Source organism: Lepisosteus platostomus, chromosome 7 (assembly GCF_059453375.1).
Source record: "Lepisosteus platostomus isolate fLepPlt1 chromosome 7, fLepPlt1.hap1, whole genome shotgun sequence".
NCBI classification, from domain to species: Eukaryota; Metazoa; Chordata; class Actinopteri; order Semionotiformes; family Lepisosteidae; genus Lepisosteus; species Lepisosteus platostomus.
Window position 1 is genome coordinate 39,378,671 of NC_142617.1, and position 23,023 is coordinate 39,401,693.

At 42.1% G+C, this 23,023-nt stretch overlaps 2 long non-coding RNA genes across 2 annotated transcripts; one reads left to right on the plus strand and one right to left on the minus strand.

Annotated features, from left to right (window-relative positions):
* Positions 1-955: 955 nt before the first annotated feature.
* LOC148658696 (uncharacterized) lies at positions 956-21,983 on the plus strand. Its single transcript, XR_015940132.1, has 4 exons — positions 956-1,083; positions 12,265-14,600; positions 19,644-19,702; positions 21,663-21,983. It is a non-coding gene; the product is annotated as an uncharacterized LOC148658696 (long non-coding RNA).
* LOC148658697 (uncharacterized) lies at positions 6,961-9,274 on the minus strand. The gene is made up of 2 exons (XR_015940131.1): positions 9,130-9,274; positions 6,961-7,840 (listed from the first exon to the last, which is right to left on the minus strand). It is a non-coding gene; the product is annotated as an uncharacterized LOC148658697 (long non-coding RNA).
* Positions 21,984-23,023: the final 1,040 nt, after the last annotated feature.

The following is a 23,023-nucleotide window of genomic DNA, read 5'->3' on the forward strand; positions in this document are numbered from 1 at the left end:
TGAATTTCCTAAAGTGCTATTCTTCAAAAACGTTTCACCCTGCTTCTGCTTCTTAGTTTGTTCAAATTTTGGGCCTTTTGTTGTTTTCAAAGCAATCTTTGCCCTGCATATTTAGTTCAGCAATGAACTATGAGCCCCTTCAGTTACCCATCTTGTTATAACTGTGATCTGTAGTATGTGGGCCACAATATCGGTTCCAATATTAATTTGTTGACTATTTTATTGCCTGTCCATGTTATCTATTTAGAAATGTAAAAGAATAAAGGTTAGGTTTCACATTTATTTAAAACTAATTAAAAATTGACCATATCTTTTCTGATATCATCCAGTTTTTCCCAGACAGGCAACCATTGTGCACTGATCTCTTAGTGAGACCTGAATCAGCTACGCACTGGTCCTATGTAGTGGACTCAGTCTGGTCAGTATTTATTTGCATATCTTTTCAAATGCGTTTTCACTTTTAAACTCCTTTAACAAAGTAGTTGGTCTCCTACTGCCCTCACACCATCTTTAAAATCAGAATATATTTAAATCTGTCAAGACAGCATAGACAGCCAATGGGTTTCAGAAGTTCAAAGTAGCATCTACTGAATACAAAATAATATTTCTGTCAGCTTTTGCTGTGCGGCTACATTTCTTCTTGTTTAAGACAATGTACAAATTGAGTTTCTGAGTCACACACTGACAAATGCCATTTTCAACAGAAATAAGGATGGAAGTATTTTCTCCTACTGAAGCACACAAAATGCTTCTGTAAACTTCACAATTCACTCTGCTGTTGTCATCATTAGTTACATCATCAATGAAGATGAGTCAGCCAGTTCCAGGATATACTGTATACAATGTGAAAGAACGGCCAAAGGAGACAGGATAAAGAGACTCGCCTCCACCACATTTCCCAGAAGGAACAGCCTGCTGTCCTTTGTCACCTGACCAGTCAGAGAAAAATGATTGGTCAGGTGATGATTTAAAGCCAGGATGCAGCCAGCAGGTCTAAAGCAATGGATTGCAAAAGGGTGTGAAGGAGCTGAGTGAGCAGCAAGCAAACATTCTGTAAAACACTGGATGCTGATGTGGAAAATGGTAAGTGCTGATAAGCAGCGTTGTTTCCCGGTTGTGCATTTCATTAGGGATTGAAGACGAGTCCACTTAGTGCTCTGGGTAAGCTAACCTTTATTTCTGTTGGTTTGGAATTGTGTTTAAATAAGTGCAGCCCTGAACCAGTGTTAAAATGTCTACATTGCATCATGGTGCTTCTTGTGGGCTGGAGGACAGTGCAGATGTTTCCTGCAATCTTCTACAGCTGGACTGCCATATTTATTCTTATAAAATTTACTTTCACCAGCTTCTCCAGAGGAACAAAAAGTTCCAGAACAGTGTGTTGCACAACCCCACATCAGTGTAAATCAGGAGTTTACCTCCCTGATGAACAGAAGGGGATTCTGTGTTGTTTAAGGTCTTTAAGTTGAAGGGTTGATAGTGAAGCGGGTTATGCAGAGGTCAGTAGTCCCAGTTTTTTATTTCAGGTCCTAAAAAGCTGTGCAGTAAATGAGCTGTAGCCAAGCTATCCTCGATAGCTGCAGAGCTTCTGCATTTGATAAAAAGGAATGCAGGAGCAAGTTTCAGAATGCCCTTATAAATTGTAAAGACGTTCTTTTAGCGGAATTTTACATATCCTAATGATCATGAAAATGGTCTCAAGGGCCAAAAGAAACTAATTGAAGGAAGTAACAAACACCTTTATTATAATTACAGAAGACAGTGATTTTTTCATGCTTATTTCAGATAGTTATATTCACGTCTGCTACTTTATTCCTAGGTACAAATATAGATAGACCTGTCAAAATGTCTTTTTCCCATCATATTATTTTTTTATACCTAAGCAATTGCTGGATGAGTTAAGATTTTTTAAAGATAATTTGATGGCATCACCTTATTTTACCTGGAGTAAAGTCTTCACAAAGCTGCCTGGAAGATTTTTTGGTTTAAATAATCTCTCTGAATGTCAGGTAAAATGGTTGCGGTAACTTAAGACAACAGGGGGAAGAGTTCCCTGGCAGTTCTCCAGTACAACTCCTACATAAGCATTTTCTAAAGTAAGCAAATGGTAATGAAGTGGAGGACAAGGTGCCTCCTGCAGTCTGTGACCCTTGCTGTATAATGTGAATGGATAGCAGGAGGTCAGGACTTTCAGTGCACGACTGTTCGACTGAAGAATGATGGTGTTTATATGCCAGTTATTGGATAATAGAGTGTGACAAGTTTTGTACACCTACTTAGCAAGAAGATCATGACTCACAGTCACAGAAGCTAGGCTAGGGAAGGTGATTGTTTGACTACAGGATGTGTGACATTGTCATTTTCAGCTGCCACAGTACAGGAGCCAGAACCCCCCCACCAGCATGAGGGAAGACCCCATCAATCTGTTACTGCCCCCTACAACTGAGAGCTTTAGCCCTGGGCAAGCTGCTTTTCCCTGTCAGTAGGGATGCTTCATTATTCTATAATGGCCATGCAGGCACATTCCTCTAGATGGGCAGTGCTCCTCTGCCTTGTTTTTTTAATTAGTTTCTCCATGCAATGCCTGTGGACAGTGGTGGCAATTAAAGAAGAGAAATAAATAGGCACAGATGTTTTACAAAAGGCAGGCGTCAACGTTGATCTAAGTGTGCATGCGTTATTTTAAGATTCACCATAGTTCTTAGAAGCCAGATCAAGCTGGTCAAGATCAGAGGTGTCATGAGAGGCCTACTTTGGTTGAAATATATGGATATCGTGTTTGTTCCAGACTCCTACCACCCTCTGTGTCAAGCCATGTTCTCAGACTTGGGTCCATGAAATCAATCAAGTCCATCGTTGCCTTTTTTTATTCCTCCTTGCCTCATCCAAAACACTGCAATTGTTTTTTCCTGCAAATCTACGTGCCTGCCTCTTGCTGATAAAAAGAAGTAACTGCATTGCTTTTTATAGTTTGTGGATGCTGGATTCTTCTCACACATGTTCCTGTTGTACTACAGGTAGATGTGTGGGCTGACCTTTTTGATGTAACGGAAAATCCTGCACAAGTGAGAGTCTTGACCGTTGTGGTTTCTCTGATCAGCTAATTTCACACTAAGGAAGCTATGTAAAACCTGCCTAACATGCCCTGAAAGCTCTGTGATCTGAAATGCTGTCAGAATATTGGTCATTATTATTCTAGTACCTGGAATGACCACTCCACTCCCCCATCCCCCATCCATCTCCAAGCTCATAAACTTGGATGCAATCAGAATATTGATGTAACCTGCTGCTCAAGGGGATAGATCTCATCAGGTCTCATTTCCAATTACAACCATTTAATATGGTTGTGTAGGGAAAGGGCTAATGCCAACCAAATTATTCCTCATTTATCTGTGTGCGCGTCAGTAAGAAACTACAGTATGCATCAGTGAGCAGATGAATTTGGGTGAAGCTATGTGCTCCTCTATCTCAGGGTTAGAAAAGCCTGTTATTCTATACCTCTTTCTTCCTGTCTGGATTTAAAGTCAGGGAAAATACTTGTGCAAGGGCGGGTTAAAGTAAAAATATTTGCCTATAAAAGAGAAACAGACTTGGCAGATTTTACATTCTTTGACCTGTTGGCGACTCTGTCAGAGCAACATACTTTCTACCCCTTACAAAGTCCCAATTAAATGCTGGTTTCAAATTATTCAGCGGGCAGCTGTCTTGAAGTTTTGATTTTAGCTTGGTCTTATTCTCCCTTTTTTAAGTATTGCATGCACATGGAGAATTTCTCTACTTCCTTTTTGTAAAAGAAATGTATCAGTGTCACTTTCTTCCCAAGTGTCACGCACACGGACTGAAATCCGTGTCAGATCTTGTAGAAGACCCCATGCGATGCGGTAAGAGCTGGAGAAAACAGGAGGCGTGGTAAAAGGGAACACACAGGGGTTTAATAGTGCACAAAATAATAGTGACAATCCGTGAGACAGTGAACGGGGAAGACAAAACGGCATCCAAATCCAAACGGGTCCAAGGCCAGGTCAAAGCACAGTCCGAGAGTCCATCAACAAGGAATCCATCCTGGGACGCGACAAAGTTAAAATCCCCGGGAGGGGGGAGCACACGGACAAACAAAACATGGAGGTCCAAGGGTGACGGGCGAGATCCTCCAGACCCCGGGCTCAGGAAACGGGAGGTGTCGGGGATGAGGCCTATGCCCTCAGGAGACGGATGTAGGGTTTCCTGGTGCTAGGCGGGCCTCGCGACATCTTACCCTAATGATGAGCCCCAAGGACTGGAGGAGCTGGTCTTTAAATAATAATGCTAAAAGGGTACACCTGGAGAGCTTAATCACACAAACAATAATGGGAGCAGTGGAGCGCCCTCTAGGGAGGGATGTCGGGCGTGACACCAAAATAAATCATAGATCTGATCTTTCCCCATTCAAGCAGGGATTCTCCACCTTGAATTTCCATACAAATAAAAACATTACACATTTTGGACAAATAATACAGTACAGTACATCTGCTTATTTTTCCTTATGCTTTTGTGTATTAGCACACAGGCCATAGACACCACAGACGTGCATGTTTATTAGCGGCAGTTGTCTCTTCAAGCACACTGCACCCGACTGTAGGTTTTTCCTGTACATCTGGAGAGAAGATAAATGATGTTACACCAACTCCTGTACTGAGGGCCATTCATCACGTCCAGCCCCAAGCTGTAAAGCTTACAGGAAGCCAAAGAAAACCCTGCTTCACTCCGACTTCATCACAATCATGCTGAAAGAAAACTGAGCCGGAGGAGAGCCAAGTGAAGCGATTCTTCACGTCTTTAGGTTTTAGAGGAGATTACAGTGATGCCTAGCTGACAAGACCTATGTGTAAAACTGAAAACTCATAATCCTGCATATTGAGGAGATGAAAGAAACTCATTCTCCTAGAGTCCTCGGATGTGTATTTTGTTTTTGGTTTCCAGTTTACGCAAGCCTGTTGTTAATTATAATGGTCATTTCTCACTTGCTTAATTGGAACAATCTGACATCTCATAAATGGGAAGGAACATCAATGTGTATATTGTCCCTAATTAATTTCGTTTCCCTTCTAGTTAATTGAATCTGAATGCCGTAATCGTAAAAATCATTGTTTGCAGCTCCTGACCCAGAAATCTGTTTCCAGCTTCCTTCTGCTCGCCACAGATGTTATGATTAAGATAAGGAGGCTATACGAAAGCAAACGGCTGATGTAATCTTCTCAGTTTTCAATTTTGTCAATGTGGATTTGGTCATTGTAAATTGATTTAATGCTAGGACCGTGGTACTAGCACAGGATGAGTAAGGACTGTGCACACTTGCACTGCTTTTTCTGCTGTGATATCTATTGCACCCACAGCAGTCATGATATTTGTTGGAGGAGTGATGTACAGTAGCTCTCTCTGAGAGCCCTATAATACTTACCGCCACAAGGGATGCTGAGGCACAGCATGTAGAGGACACCTACTGTACATGACAGCCAGGATGCGGACCAGATGTGTCTGGACTATAGGTCTCACTGGCTGTTTACATTGTCTCCTTTGCGCACTTGCTCCAGCGACTTTATTGTTGGGTTCAGTTCATTTATACTGGCAGCTTTTGTGTCTTTTAGAAGAATGTGTTGTGGTTTTATAGTTGATTAAATCACAAGAAATGCTTCTCTGTGGCTTTTGCTTCAAAGAAGATTAGAAAAGCCTTGATCTGGAAAATGGACAACATTCCCTCAGATTGCTAATGAGCTATTCCAACACGTGTTAAGATTGAATTTTTGTAGTCAAGGATGTAAATGTTGATCTCTCGCATCCTGCTTGCATTGCTTATGCTGAATGTCTTCCAAATTCTTGTCTTGTTTGATCACACAGACCGCAGTAAAAGCAGGCAGCTGATTACAGCAGGGAGTCCCTTTTTCCAGAGGCAAGCACAATCTTACCTGCTCTGCTCCTTTCTGCACCTTTGCGCTTTGCTAACACCAGGTCATTATAAGCAAGAGTTTTATATGGCTCGAAAAGTCTCAGGCGCATGTAAGGAATATTCTTTGGTGTAAAACATCACTGTCTGTACAGAACTGGCTGGTATAGTGGTTGGTGCAGCTGCCACAGTTCTGGAGTCCAGGGTGTGTTTGTGGGCTGTGGACTGCATGTTTTCCTCATGTAGCATGGGCTTTATATGTCATGATGCTGGAGCACTCCAGGTCAAGCTAGCATTGCCACGGCAACTGGCCACACCCCTCCACTCCTGTCATCTGTGCCAGTTGGCATGGATATACAAACAGACAGAAAGGTTGATTCACCTGTGCACTATCTGGCCATCTCAGGTGAATCAAGCTATTTAAGGGCGGCTTTGTCAGTGCACTGGGTTCTGTTGTAGAGTGTTTACTCAGAGCCACCCAAGACTCGAGTGATTTATATGAATTGGGCAGCCTGTGACCCAGCAGTGCATTTGTGTTCTCTGCAGATAAGGCTGCTCTGCAAGCAGGTGTTCCCCTGCCTTTGGATCATCTGTCCTGCTTCAGCTTGGCTTAATCTCCTGGCTTCCCTCTTGGTGTTTTGTACGGTTATTCCCCAGGCTTTGAACCCACTACTTTTTGAATTACTTCTCTGGGCTGTTTTTCTGTATGTCCGCTTGCCTATCTACTGCCTGACTGTGAATCCTGCTACCGTATGTTCTCGAATCATGACCCTGAAGAGTCTTTTCAACTTTTCTCTTGCACACCTGTTTCCTGTGCTGACCATCTCCACACTCTGCTTGTGTCCCTTGCTTGCAGCCACACCATGCTGTCTGCCGTTTCTGTGTTTTGTTTTTCTCTCTCACCCTGCACACAGGTTCCTCTTATGACACACAGACCGCTGATTCGTTCCACCTTGAGAAGCAATGCTTGGCTATGCTAAAGTGCCCATTTCCATGGGGACCAGCAGTTTGTTTTGCAGTGTCAACCTGGAATACCACTATTGTTCTGTTATTGGAAAATGTTTATTTGCCTTCTAGGTATTGGAATATTCTAGAACATTATGTAAAGACATTCAAGAAGGAACTTGTTAATCATTGTACAAGTCCTGAAGGACAAGGGTTCCCAATCCTGGTCCTGGAGGAGAACACATCTGCTGGTTTTTATTCACCACACACAGGGCTTATTTATCAACTGAAGCCATAATTCAACAAACAAGTTGCGTGATTCTAATATTTGCTATTTTTCAACTCAAAATTCCAAACATCCTATCAATGAAATACAATAGCTAAATGACAACCTCCAACATATTTAAGAGTTGAAGACAAACGGTTCAAATTAATCTTACTAATAAGTCAATTACACATTCAGATACACAATTGTGTAACTGAGAGCCCAGCTGGAACAAAAAACAGCAGGTATATGGGTCTTCATCTCCAGGTTTAAGAACACTTGCCACAGACACTTTTTTCAACATATACTATGCACAGCCAGTTAGTTAAGGGGGATCAGGAGCCAAATTCTAGGAAGTCATTCAGCAATAGCCAATAAAATGTAATCTCATCTTCTTGAGAAATGGGAGTAAAAACCAAGCTTTTGACAAAAAGCAATCCCAGAAACAGACTCAGAACCTAGGGTCTGTGAGGTAGCAGTAAGAACCACCATACCACTGGAGGGAGCAAACTGAAGGGCAGTGCCAGGCTCTTCTGGAAGCCTGCTCAAGCTTCTTGATAGTAGAGAAGCCATTTGTTCTCGGTTCAGTACTGATGGGATTTGCGATTGGGCCAGCTCTTGCATTGTTGGAAGATCGGGCACGAGAGAAACCAAGGCCAGATTCTCAGTAGAGATAAAGGAGCACTTGAAGTAAATCTGGGACTCCAATCCTGAAAAAGTACAAAAATGACTATGTAACAATAAAAATAAATCATGCATACAGAATTTGATCAGTACTGTACATTCAAAGGCTGTTTCACAAACAGAGACAGAGGTTTCCAGCTTTCAGGTTCTATCCCTGTGCAAGTCATCCCCTTGGTGTAATCTCTCAGACTCACATAGGGGGTTTGATGATCTGTAATTATGCTTTTAATGTCATAACAAGAATGCACGTTATTTACAATGATTTCATATTTGCATTTTACTTTTTTTATTTGGGAGTCCCGATTGAGAGGGTATTTTACAAAAAGACCTTCTTGCAGGACAATTTTGATAAACCCTGCCTTATTCCTTAAAAAATAGCTTTATGTTTATTTTATGTTGTAGCTTTTGTATTTGTGAAGAAAAGAATAATATGTTCAATCCTGGCATGATGAAGTCTTCCACCCCTGCATCTCACAATGAAATGAAATGACTGACTCAGTTCACACATCTAAAAACATACAGTAGTCGCTGAAATATTTGGGGTTGTGTTTCTTTTGCTTTGTAGCACATTCCCTGAGTGCATACTGTAGCTGTACCTGCTTTGTACACTTGAAACCACATGAACTCAATGTCTGTGCTTGGGGCTGGGACTGTTCTGATATACAAGAAGTAGCCAGCCTGCGACCAGCAGTGTATTTGTGTTCTCTGCAGATAAGGCCAGGGCACTGGTGGCAGCCTTGCAAGCAGGAGTGCCAACTGCCTGTGCCACTTGCCACACAGTGTGCAGCTGTGATTTGCAGTACCCTGTGAAAATGCAATCAGAGCTGCTGCATGAAGAACCTCATCTATAGGCTTAATCTAGTAAATTCAGACCTCTGTACCCCAGAAATATAAAGCCCTGACATACTTAAGTGAGAGGCTAAAAGGGAATGCAGAGGAGATGACCTGAAACACAGACCCACTGCTCTCCCTGTGTGTCATGTAGAGTCTGACATGGACACTCGGGATCAAGGCTGCTGAATATGCCACAGGCAAGTGTCACAACCGCCAGCCAGCAGAGACCAACTCTTAAGCGATCTAATCAGCACCAGCAGCGGGTTATTATTAACAAGTGATATTTACACCATCCTAACCTGCTTCCTGTTGCTCGTTATTGAGTCTACTCCTTGAGAGCTCTACCTGGCGTTTTTCCCCCGTACCTCGTTTATTCTGGATTCTGGACTCCCCTTCTGCCTTTTTGACTTTGGACCTCGCCTCTCATCTCGGACTGTTTGCCTCCTGTGTTCTCCCGGGATTATGACTTACTGTACCTTACCCCTTTTGACCACGACCTTGTCTCTTGCTTCGGATTGTTTGCTTCTATCGCCCTTCCTGGTTTCTGATACACCCTTTTCCTTTGGACACCGTACTCGCCTGTCGTATTGGATTGTTCGCCTGTCTGGTCAACTACTCACTCCTGCGTCTGCACAGGATCCTCGTATCTATCCAGCAGGGATTCCTAACAGCAAGGACATGCTGCTGGAAATTGGCATTACTCATTTTAATGTGGCCAGGTTTTGTAGGATCAGTGGGCCTTCTACAAAGAGGGGTGTTGTTTCAACCCCCTTTTTTAAAACGCCATTTGAAATTGAGTTCATCACTCCGAGCTGGCAGGTCACTGAACCTGAAAGGAGTCAATGCGCAGATAATGAGAAGAGTCATTAGTTGTTAAAACAGAAGCTGCCTTTTAACACTAAGCCATGGAAGCATTGCACCCAAATTCAGATGTAAATTAATCTGTATTATTTGTCAATGGACAGGTAAAGTCAGAAATGCAAGTACATAGTAGAAACAGAAAAGTAATAACTCCATACAAAGCTAATGTGTTTACACAGGGCAGTAGCTCACAGCAGTAACAGACAAAAGCCACGCCAATCAAGGCAGAATTTGGGATGAAGAACCTGAGAAGGGGAAAGCGAAAACAAAGTGCTTAGGAAAACATAAGCTGATCTCTTTAAGCAGTTTTTCAATTATTACCTCCAAACAAACGTGTATTTGCAACAAACCTATAAGCAGTCACAGCTACTGTACAATTCAAAGAGTGATAATACTTGTCCTCGCAAGCTTGTTGGATGAGTAAAGAAGCTATTGATTTTTTTCTGTAGAACAACTGATTCTTCAATAGTCAGCTTGTTTGCCATTATTTTTGACTGAACAGCTTTTACAAGTTGACCAATTCACGATGAACAGACACAGGTGGAATTGACACCGAGGGTTCCTTCTACAGAGATCCCATTTGTTAGATTTCGGGCAACACACCTGCATGTGGGCAGTTATGAAACTCGGAAATTGGTACAGGGACGATACCAATTACAAATTCCATTTGACTCTTTAAGAGCTTAATTTACAAATACGCTCCAGACAGAAACCTGAATTGATTTCACATTAGCCTGTGATTGAGAACTTGAAGCAAAAGCCAGAAGACAGTGTTCCTGTAGGAACAGGATTAGAAGCCACTGATCTGGAATATTAAATGAAACTCCAGTACAGCGTAAGGAAGAAATGGACAAGTAATACTGTAGGTTTATTCCATGCTGAAAAGAGAAGAAAGAAAACATAACGTTTTGGCTGTGAAGCCTTCTTCAGGTGTCCACATGTTGTGTTTTCTCTCTTCTCTTTTCAGCATGATATAAACCTATTACTTGTTCCTTTGCAGCCTACACATGCTGACGCAGCTACCCACCTGAACTATAAGGAAAAAATGCTATATTGGGTGTTACTAAGTAAGAAAAAATTGCCTGTGACTTATATTCAGAATATATTTACAATGTATTGAATTATGTAAAGAGGCATTGTCTTACTTTAGGGTTATTTCAGATATTTTTATAGTTACAACCTGGTGTTTCTATAGGTAATTCTATATTTAAATTACAGTACAGTTTTTGGTACATGTACTTTTAATTAAGCATGTACATATATGATACATGCTTAATTAACTACTCATTATTTTTGTTTAGGCCTTTACTATGGATTTGTTTCCACCTCGCAACTTAAAGAGTATTTTAAGATATGATACTAACAAAACAGACTGTAAAACAGTTGAGTGCATATTGATTACATGCCTGCAGAAGAACTGGGCATTGTGAAGGTTTTTTTGTTTATGCTAAAAGTGATTCCATTTTCGCTCCTTTGTGTTTGTTAAGTTGCTCAATACAGTTGAGGACTGTCGCTCTGCAAAATATTTTTGAATCCACTTCTCTTTATGATTTCTCACCCTGAATCTACCTCTCTCTAACTCACATGGTGTCATTAAGACATCACGAGTAGTGTATCTGTTCTGGATATAAAAACCCACGTCACCCTGTGCTGACAAGACTCAGCCTCCTCTATCTTGCTATTTCAGGGCCTCCAGGTATTGACAGAGGAATTTTCTTCCCCTTCAGCACATAGTTGTTGAGTGTGCATTTTTATAATCCCTTTACATATTTATTTTCTTTTGGATAATCTATTAAATCACCTTAAACTGTGCTAATGCCCAAAACAGATTTGATACATCTGTAACCCCCCTAGTCCCCAAATGCAGGATTTTTTTCTTCAGCTTAATCCCCGCTGAAGTAAATTCTGCAGAATCCTGTTAGGAGGTGCTTGAGCATTTTGCTGCGTTAGTGCAGTGGCTGACAGCAGGCAGTAAATGATTATGCGGTTCAAAGGTTGCACCCTCATTATTACTCAGTGTGCTGGCAGGCTGAGATAGGTTGAGCTGCTTCACGGTTTTAATTGTTGTTGATTGCTGAGATATTACTGATGGAAAATTAATGTGCACGCGGTAGGCAATTGATTTATTGGCCACAATGTCCGCACAGTACCTGGGAGTCATCCTGAAACTCGCAGTCCTAAATACTCCAGGGCTCAGCTGCATTAACAGGATCCTGATCGGCTTTGCACAACACCTGCTCAATGCAGCTCCAGTGATCCTGGCTTCAATCCTTATTTTTTATCCCATTAACTCAATCAGCCACGGGCTGTAAACTTAAAGTACTAGAGAACATGAGGTATTAAACAGGTCAAAATAGCAGGAATAAAGTTGGTTGGTGAAATTGGCTTGTTCTGTAGGCAAAGTTTAAGAAGACCTTAATTACACAGAAAAGATTTTCATTAACTATAAGGTCCCACAGCATTTAATTAAGGCTGTTTTTACAGTCTTTCCAGCTGCTCATTTCAATCGGGACTCTATTTTATCTATTACTGTTTTTTTTTCTTTTTTCCATCAACACAGCTTTGTTTACACAGCTGCGTGCTGATATGTTGAAGATGGACTGCGGACACATGTACACATTCTTGGCAGAGGTGCGCTCATGTCTGCCTTCAGCTAGTTATCACATGTAGTAAAACGTACAGAATTGTGTGTGCTTTCTCCTACAGTCTGGCAGGGGTTTCTTCTAAGATCTCTGGTTTCTCCCCTCTCCTGCAGGTTGGATTTGATTGGCTGTTCTACTGGCCTTGCGATGGACCAGTATTCAATTCATGGGATGAGCAGCTCCACAAACTCAATCCAGATTTCCACCCTAGACGTCTGGAGACACTTATTAGGATAAAAGCCTTTTCTGATGATGGGTGGAATCCCACTTCTTAAAGGAGATGAAGTGATGCAGCTCTCACTGACAACACTGGTGGCTCACATATCAAAGTTCAAAGGGTGTTGGGGCTCTGTTGAGCAATGGGCTGAGAATACCCTGGTTGACAGCCTACGCAAACAAAGTGACATGGTTGGGCCATCACAGTGAGCCTAGGATAATGTCCAGACCTGAACCGGTTGATGTATCAATATATAGACTGTATACCTCTACTCGCTGAGACACTCAAGAATTCCTTTCTTTTAATCATTTTTTATAAATTATGTACATACAACTTTATCTGATTTTGAATGAGCCTCTCTTCAAGATACAATCCCCTGGAGTTAACACTGGTTAGAACAAAGCACACATATGCTAAAGTACATCTCCATTTCTGCAGAAATCATATCTTTGAAATATAAATCAGTGTCTTTTCTTCTTTAATAATAATGCCGTAGCCTTGGGAATATCCTGCTTTAACTCACAGGGCTGCAGAGACAGCAGGCCCATTTACAGCTGTAAAGAAATGAAGTGTGTAGAGAGACGAAGCATCCACAGTGTTGCAGCCCTGCAGGCTGTGTTCCGTGTCGTCCACTCCTTGTACATTTGAGTTCCTGTTGTGTACTGTATCTGACTTGTGCAGGCATGCTTAGTCTGTATTTTTAATTGGTGGAGGTTGTGTTCCAGAGTGTATGTCACCTTAACAATGTTTTCAAGCTTGCTTCATTAGAGTGCTGATTGTAAGACAGGAAAATAATAACATCATGTATATTAATTCTGAGCCTAAGGACTTCATCTCACATTCACAAAAGAAATATTGTAAAAGGACTACATTTGTCTGGGGCTTATTCACTATACAGTGTTTCTTCTCTTTAGGAGTGCTCAACCCTTTTCTGTCCTGAAAACTCCCATATTGTCAAGGATGTCGGAAAGGCAAGCCATGGAATGACAAGGAGAGCAGTAGAGACCCTATGCGTAGCAGTAAAAGGGGCAACACGGGGGTTAGCCCAGGCTCAGGGGGTCAGGCGATGTTGGTAAAGAAACCAATGCCCTCAGGCCACAGACAGGAGTGACCTGGTTGATCTGTACCCTCAATGCTGAGCCAGGAGCAGAGCAGACAAAGGAAGTAAATAGCCTAAACAACAAGACACACCGGAAAGACATGAATAATCACAGAGAACTAGGAACAGGACAGAAGTAGAGTGCCCTCTAGGTGTACAGGGCGTGACACATATCTTTTGTTTTCTCCCTTGAGATCCAGCCTCCCTGTAATGAATTATAAGCAAAGGGGCCTTCATTCAGGGAGCCCAGAACACTAAAGATCATGGGCTCAAATGGGAATATGCCAGGGCACCTGGCTGAGTGGCTCACCCAGTAAAGACACTCTCTCTCAGAACAGGCTGGCAGTCCTGAGCACACTGTGATTGGTATCCTCCCAGTAGTGACACGCAGCTGGCAGCGAGTGTCACGTGAGTAGGGTAGGGATTAGCTGGTCAGGACTTCCTTGGGATTCCAGCAACCAGTGATTCATGCTGCTTCCCTGCAGACCTGCAGCAACATGAGTGAAGGATTCGCTGCTTCTCTAACCAGCACACTATCCCTCCCACGGGACACCATGGAGCCCGCACCACTGATGGGACAGAGGAGCATGCCGCATTCCCTCTTTCTCTCCGGGCGGTATGGGAATTGCGAGCTGGTTTAGAAGCAAACAAGTTGAGCCCCCACGTCAGTTGGGTGTAGTATGAAAAATGCCAAGAAAAAAATGGGTTGTGCAGTGAAGTGCTTGGGACTGAGCCCTGCCTGGGTGGCTGGGGTTTAACACTGTACAATGCCTGTGGCCCAGAGCAACAAAATGCTCCTCACTCCCCCGTCTCACTCTAGTGATGCTCCTGGGGATTACTCGGGTTATTGCGCGTAATAGAAGCACTCCTGGTTTTTTTGCTCTTTTTCCCCAGGCAGGATCATCAGCATTCCTCGGGCGCAGGCTCACAAGCAGTGGGGTGGGGGCAGGGGAGCCGGCTGCTGAATGCTAATCAAGGCCAAGTCACGTTTCCAACGGTGAGGGCTCCTCCATGAAAATCGATGATTAAAAGCCCGAGTCCTTGTCCTGGCACCCCCACCTGAATAAAACATTGCCTGTTTGTCCTGTGGTGTCACTGGCACACTGACTACTGGATAGATGGGGCAGAAACAGGTAAAGGGGTCCTACCAGGTGGGGGGGGGGGGGGTTCATTCTCTGAGATGGGCTGCTCCTCACTGTTCCCTAGGTGGGTCTTTTGCTTACTCTGTGGATCTCCCTCCCACCTCACACACACACAGAAAGCAAAACACACAAACCTTTCGAGGCTTCTTTCTGAAAACGTAAATAGAACACACGTATCCAATCGATTTGAGTAATAGGCATGGAACGGTTTCATTAAACATTTACCAACCCGATAAACCAGGGTGAGCTGCAGGAGGACACCAGAGGTGCTGCAGGAGCTGCAAATCAGCCCCCAGCCTTCTCCTCCTCTCCGTTTGCAAGAATTCCCCGATGACAAATTCCCTTCACCTTGCCCTAGATTTGCGACTCCCACGCCTATGGTATCTCCACAGCCCGTGGGCTCCTTTCAGAATCTATCACGCACATGTGCAGGCAGTAACCAAATCAGAATATATCAAACTATTTTGGCTGTCACGAAAAGCACTGGAGAACAGCACTCCAGATTCAAAACAAATCAAATTGCAATATTAGCCTAAAAAAAAACAAGCAGGGGCATGAAATCACACAAGCTCAAAACTCATCCTGCAGTGTGTTAGATGCTCAATTTTCTATTCATGAAGTTCTCAGTTTATGCGTCCTAATTTCATTTTCTTATTTTTAAGGTATTTTCACAGTTTCAAATCACTGCACACCACATACAATGCGAGCGAAAGACTGTTTCTCACAGTTTATAGACTCTATGAAAATGGGAGCTTTCCAGTTTTTTTCAGTTATCCTGTACACAGTCCCTGAATCACCAGATTGCAGCTCAAAATGAGTGTGTTAGGTTGATCTTCCAGGAAATTTAAACACAAATATTTTTGGGGGGAATCTAGAGAGCTTTGGAGGAAATCTTTTATTTTCCACTTTGGGAAAGCTGCTAATACCCACGCCTGGGCACTTTGGTCAATCAAGGAGGACTCCTGGAGGATTCCTCAGCTCTTTAATATGCACTACGAGCTTGCAGAATGGCTTCCAGTGGGAATGATCTGTGATCTGTTCAAAACATGACAAGAGCACCACCCAAGTCCCTCTGGAGTGGCACTTGGCAATCTCATTGGCAGGCATCCAGCCAGAGTTTTCATTCACACCTGTACAGTATGTATACAGTGACTATGCTGTACATTCGTGCTCCTTTAAATGTTATGGCAAACAATGGAGCATGTATTTATAAAGACACCTAAGGGAAGAACACCTTCACTCTGCATCACAAACACTGCAGATATCTGCACTGCACAAACAACAGCTGCTCTACTAGGTCACAGACATGAGAAGTGATGTCCTGTATTTTCAGTAAACCTAAATATTTAGTTTTGAAGAACTAGCTTTTCATAGGTGGAATAAGCCCTAAGCTGCTGAGAAGAGCTCAAGTAAGTGGAGCGTAGCAAAAAAGTCATAAATTAGTAAATAACCTTGTTTCAGATACAAAGGTCCTTACAAAGGTCTTTAACTATACACTTTAGGGTGGAAAACACTACATTAATGCAATTATTTATAATTATTCCAGACTTCCAGATTGGAGCACATTGTATAATCATGGGGAACTTCGAATAAGCCCTGGATTTGCAATGTTTCAGGCTTATTGAGTTCATATTCCATTTTAATTGACCATAACATCCCCGCAGCTGAGTTTTAAACCTCTTGAGTGTTTTATAAAAATGTATCCAAAAGCAATTTGGGGCTGAATGTTAGCCTTAGAATTAAAAACAAGAGATAAGGCTTGCAGGAAGCTTGCAGGAGCACCTTGCCTTCAGTGTGCTGCGGGTGTGTAGGAGAGGAGACCGTGTGCTGTCCAAGCTGTTCCCCAGCCCCTGAGTGACTGGCTGCAGCTTTGTGTTTCTCCTGCCTGCTGCTGAGAGACAGAGCCCAGGGTGGGCTATTGCCATGGAAGCTAATTTAAGCAAGACCTGGCGCAGTATGAAATGCACTTAATTTGAATCTAAATCAGTCTGTGAGAGATTATTATTTTTTTAGCTCATACAAAATGAAGAAATTTAATGACGCAAATGCCCCGTGTATTTTCAGTGTTCAGGAAGTGAAGCTTTTCTGTTGTTTTTTTTTTAGTTTTGTTGAATTTCTTTAACACATATTAATTCAAACTGAGAAACACCCATGTGGTTTATTCACATTAATTTCCATGTCCACGGCTAAAACACAGTTTTATTTTTTTTTAAATACTTCTTTTGGGCCCCTCAAGCTGAAATTTGCAATCAAAGAGTTAAAATCTGAGAGGTAGTCAGTTTTTCCACATTGCTCATTTGGTAATTATACTGTAGCTGATTAATCTGGAGATTTTATGCAGAGGATGGTAAGAATCCCGATGAATAATCAACAGAATTTTGCTAGCTAGTTTGACTCCAGGCTTCTTTATCCATATCTGGGGTAAAACTGTCACTGCCTATTGCTGTCCACCAATGCTACATTACAATGGGGTGGGGGTGTTAGGGGCAATGGCTGGACTCTGCAGGTTGGGGATTTGCTGGTGCCTGACATATTGATTCAAGTCCAGGGACACTCCACAGCATCTGCCCTGGTGCTGTGATTGACATCAGTGCCTATCTGTCAGTGTGTTGGCAGGGGGAGTGGAAAGTGTACAAGTATGGACAATGCAAAAACCAATTGCACAAACGCAATCCAAACATTCACATCCTGAGTGGCAGGAGACTGGTCTGCCGGAGTAGTGAGTCGGACATCTAGGCGGGCAGTATGAGCTGGGCACTCGCAGGAGAGCGACAAAGCACTTTGTGTTTGGTCTTGTCTGTAAGAAGACAAGAGCTGCCTTAAATAAATGTGACACCTCTGGGAGGACTTGGCATTAGTGGACAGCCTTATTCATCTACAAGTGCTCAAGGACAGGGTTGATCAAGTTTACAGATGCCGTAATCAGGCCAGGTGATAACGCTGGACTCAGCCAAAGTGGCAACTCTCATTTAACTCATCGTTTTCTTCCTTGGGTCACTTTGATCTTGCATGTTCAAAGCCGTTTACAACATCATCCGCAGCTGTTTTGAGTTTGCTGTGACAGGTAGAAAAACTAGACCAAAGCCGCGCACTCAAAGCAATTTCCTTTCAGTGAAACTAGTGCTTGGCTTGTGGCCTGGTTGCAATAACAGACTGCACAAAGTTAAACGCAGCTCGGGATTGACAACTGGTCCTTTCGATTCTATTTTTAAACTTCTGAAGTACGAATTAATTGCTTTGAATCACCATGAAAAATTGAGTTAATTACTGAATCACTGAATCACCTCCTTTACAGCCTTATCTTTGTTTTTGTTTGGCGTAACAGCCAACAGGCAGTTCACTTTTCACATAGCTGACTGGGGTGCCGTCTTTAATTGATCCGGCAAGCTGACATCAAGATGAATGATATGCTAATGAGCACAATTTATCCCATGCAGGCTTAATTACAATGCAAGTCTATATACAGGTAACTTAGAAAAAACACATTATACTATACTATTGGAGTATATTTTGAAGACACTTATTAATCAGCATGTGACTGAATCATTTGCCCTTTATCCCATGCAGGTTTAATTACAATGCAAGTCTATGCTAGAAAAACACATTAAACTAAAATATTGGATTATATTTTGAAGACGTTTATTAATCAGCATGTAACTGAATGGCTTTTTCGGGTATTTTATTTTGGTAGAATATTTCAGAACGGGGCAGTGCAGTGGTTAGCATTGCTGCTAACCAATGCTGGGGCCCTGGGTTCAATTATAGATGTGGGTTGCTATGTTTGTAGTGTGAAAGTTTGCCTGGTGTTTGTGTGGGCTTTTGCTGGGTTCACTGGTTTCCTCCCACAGTCCAAAAACATACTGGTAGGCTCTGGCTCCCCTGCAACCCTGAATTGAATGAAGCAGTTAAAAATGAATGGATTTAGAACAGGTAATCCTCAAGCTGTTTGCCCTCCAAATGCCCCAAAATGCTCACATTTCCAATCAGTAGTAATATCTGTTATGGATTAACTCCTAAAGACCTGGAACAGCAGTGTAGAACTGTGGCTCTTCCTTAAAAGATTTTCTTCTGTTCATTTCAGTAATTCAGTTAAATCCTGATAAATTCAAGAGAGGGATGAGGTATGCAGACTGTATTTGGCCTAGCTCATCCGGCTGAGGGTACTGATGGAAGGGTGTCCTGACCACCTCTCAGTATTGTGAGGATTGAGCGAGTAGCTGCAGGGGTGTAGCTGAAGTGGTGGGAGGCGTACAAGACTTACAAACATAGCCTAGCAGAAGCGTGCAAGATAAGGATCTAACCTTCCTCCTGGATTTCTATCATAATCTCCATTATACAGTAATTCCACATTGTGCTTTTCATTTCAAAGGATTCCAAAGAGCTTCAAATATAAGAGAGGACCCACCTTATGTAACACGGAAGCGCTGTCCCATCTGTGATACGTGAAAGCCATTCCGCACCAGCAGCCCTATTACAAATCTAATCAGGTGGAGAAATGAGAAATCACTTCAGCGATTTATTAAAGGGGGAAATGTAGGGAGGCCATGTTATAGAAGTCCGGAGTGGAGTTAAGCCGGGAAACTGGGGTTAGCAGCCCTCTTCTTAAAAGGTGTCCCATGGGATGGATTGTAGCTTTAGAATTTTTACATTATAACCAATTAATACTATTTTTACATTTTTTCTTTACAGTTCCCAGACAGCCCCAAACTATTTTCCCAATCAGAATGAAAGCAGTTTTTCTTATGGCTGAGACTTTTACACTTGTATCACCTCAATACTTCAAAATGACTAGATATGAATAAGAATAAACATATTGAAATGAGCCCTGTAAATATGGATTAAGCTTCCAAGCAAAATCTGTTTTATTTCTATACATTCAGACACACTAAGAATCCTCCAAACTCTGTTAAGGTAATATAATCTGTTATTGAAGCCAAAAAATCTGATTACCTTCTTAACACAAACAGCCCTTGTGCGACAGGAGTGAAATGATCACCTGATAATGCTGTTGTCTTTTCACTCCACACTATTCAGCGAGACGAAATTGCAGGAAGGAGGAGAAAGAAAAATTGTGCATCTTGATTCTGCCGCAGGTTGGTTCCTGTCATACAGATTGCAGCTGCCACCTGGTGGAATAGTTCCTCCTCTTATACAGTCTCTGTCCTCAAACCCTCCTTTATTCATCCCTGTTGCTGTGTAGAAAAAAATAAAATCTCCATTCGTCATTACATGTTACAGCACATGAAGCATAGGAGGCATACTGTAGGACCGGACACAGTGACACACATTGCCAGAAATCACTGCAGCTCCCCTATCCGTGTAGCACAGGACCTGGACCTGGTGAGGCTGACCTCCAGCGACCAACAGCGGGATGGGTTCACAAAACAGACAGATGTCAGCTTTCTGACCACACCTGGAGTTGTCTGTCACTCCAGCAAGTGTGGAGATGAAGGGCAGTGTCAGCATATATTCCAGTATGAAGCACTTTTAAAATAAATTACGCAGAAAAAACTTCTTGACAGCAGTCTGTTAGAGACTCATACACAACCAAGAAGAATACATGAGTTGAGACATTCATTGCCAGATGACGTCTTCTGCCTGTCTGCTTCATTAGATCCCTTCATCTCCTTCATTTCTCTGTACAAGGCACAAGCATCATCCAAAGAGACATGCAAAGATTTATGGGTTCAAACAGAGTGGAGTCCTTGTTAATAACTTGCAGATAGGAAACCAATGAATAAAAGCAGTAGCAAGCAATATGTAAATATCTCAGCTACTGAAAAGTGCCCAAATAGCTATGCAATCTAAGAAATGAAAAATTAATAAATGAGCTGTACAATACACTACAGAATTGGTATGTTGATTGCTACTGTATACCAGGACATCATTGCATTACATATCTACTCATAAAATGAAATCCTTGTGCTGCAACTCCAGCAAGTCAGTTGTTTTTAATCACCATGTTAAATTGAGCGTTAATTGCTGTTGCAATCTATTTTAAAGCTTTGTCTTAAGATTTTGTTGGCAGTAATTCTGTCGTTAGCTCATTTTTAATTGATCAGGCAAGAATTCTGCAGGCTGGAAGAGATATCGCTATATACAGATTGTGTAGCAAGAAATTAAAATGCGAGTCCATTTCGGTAAAAAAAAACAGCTGTGGAAATTGAAATATTGCTCTCCATTTGATAAATGCTTATTAAAAAGGCTTATTGCCAATTATAGTTGTTTATGACTACATTATGCATACGATATGTCTATTGTGGGTCTTTATTCTTGTTAATTAACCAGATGAAAGTACGACCACGATGACTACTACTAATAATAGAATAATTGTCCATTATCCATAGACGGAAATCGATGCCGGCAGCCTGAACTTATATCAACCTTGGAATCCAAATTTCAAGCAGCCGTTGAAATATCAAAATGAAAAAATAACCAGACCACTGCAGCCCTCCCAGCCGTACAAACGCAGAACTGCAGCCGGCCGATAAATGTCATCTCCGCAAAAAGCGCGCACAGACCCAGAGTGACGCGTGGATCAATCAGACTGACGGCTGCCCCGCGTCTCTCTCTCGGAGGAGAGGGGGCCGGGCGGGGCGGCTTGGAGCGGACCAAGCATGGAGAATGCTACAATCGACCGGAGAAAATACAGAAGTGCCTCTAGTGAGGGGCTCGAGATAAATAACACATCCACGGGATAAACCCATTGAAAACTGTATATTTCACTCTATTTGCAGGTAGCCCATTCCAAAATGTGAAGTGGATTAGTTCAGTAGAGAATTCACTTTTTCAAATTATTTCGTGTATTTCACAGTTGTGTATTTAAAGTTCCCACTCAGATTAAAATGTAGTGAAGCAGACTTGTGAGATGTTTGAGAACTGTTTTGTGCTTACAGTAGCCAATAAGTATGTACTATTATCTGTATTAATCCATAGTTTTAACTTGGAATTCATTGACTTTCAGTTGGATTCTGCAGTTTTTGTTATCACAGTGAAAATGTGTTGTCTCTTCACTAAGTGCTTCACGTAATTTCTTGTTTTTTTCTTCTGAAGGCTATGAAAGTCCACCCTGGCTGTAAAATCACTGAAGAATGACTTGACTTGCACCATCAAAAACACCATGAGCGCTGTAACATGAGGTATGAGAGAACGTCCACGGAGCCCCTTGTTCGATATGAGTCTTCAAGACACGAATTGCAATTTACAGGCTTCTCACAAGTCTGTAAAGGCAAGTATATTTTATCTTGAAAGGTATTTATAACCCTTAAAATGTATCATGGATCCTCAAAAGGTCTGGAAAACATTCCCCAGAATAACTGTTGTAACACTTGACAATGTATATAGTGATTTTCATCCTGCAATATCACAGGCTTTTACCTACAGTATGGGGGGGGACCTCATGCAGCCCTCACCTGGGTGAGCAAAGACAGCCATTCTGAACCTGCTACACAGCCAATCAGATGGTGATCTCCCCCGATGGAGAGTGAAAAACTGAGACATTGCTCCAATAACACAAGAAGTAGCCAGAATACCAGAATTCACACCCCTGTTCTTATGAACAGCCAAGGAATCTTTAATTTAGTCAGGACTGTTGCTTGATATCTCATCTGAGGGACCAAACCTCCTCCTCAACATAGCACAGTGCCCACAGTCACCATCTGGGTGACAGGTTTTGAAACTCTGGTCCAGAGGGAAGACCGCCTCCTACTCGTCTACCAACACCACCTACAGCAGCAATCAGGTTTTCCTTAGAGGCCTCAGTCTCGCTGCTGTCCAGGATCCGGCTGGCTTAGCATTTGAGATCAGGCTACAAGGTGGTAGCTCTGCCATTTAAGTTTACCAAAAAATCTTATCATGATTAAGTAAGCATTAATTTAAAGGAAAACGTATATAATGTTAAAACACTAGTGTCCCATTTATAATGTATTTAGCTGTGCAGTTGGGTTTATAAATAGTAGAGAACTACGCATGTTTTATAAGCGTATGTTTTATTCCTCTTCCTGTACGAGCATACAGAATGCAGTAGTAAACCTGTAGAGAGAGCTGGAGCTCCCTCCTGTGGTTGATTCATTCTAAAAATGTAGGTAATTTATCTTGTTCAATAGCAAAGTTATTACGAAAATTAAACAACAAAATTGCACTTGTAGGTGTAGGTAGTTTCAAATGTGTACATTACAGGATTCAGTATTTCTTTCTCTTGCTATATGCATATACACTACATACAGTATGTAAATAGAGAAATGCACATGTATTATACAGAGCCCTCCAAATGTACTAAGACCGCAAAATCAAAAGTATTATTTTCATCCTCAGTGACTTGTCAATTACCACACAGTCTGGTGTTCTATAGTAGGTGATGACTGGACCTGGAATAAAAGCTGAGAAAAAAAGGGGGAAAGGAAAAAAGTACACCA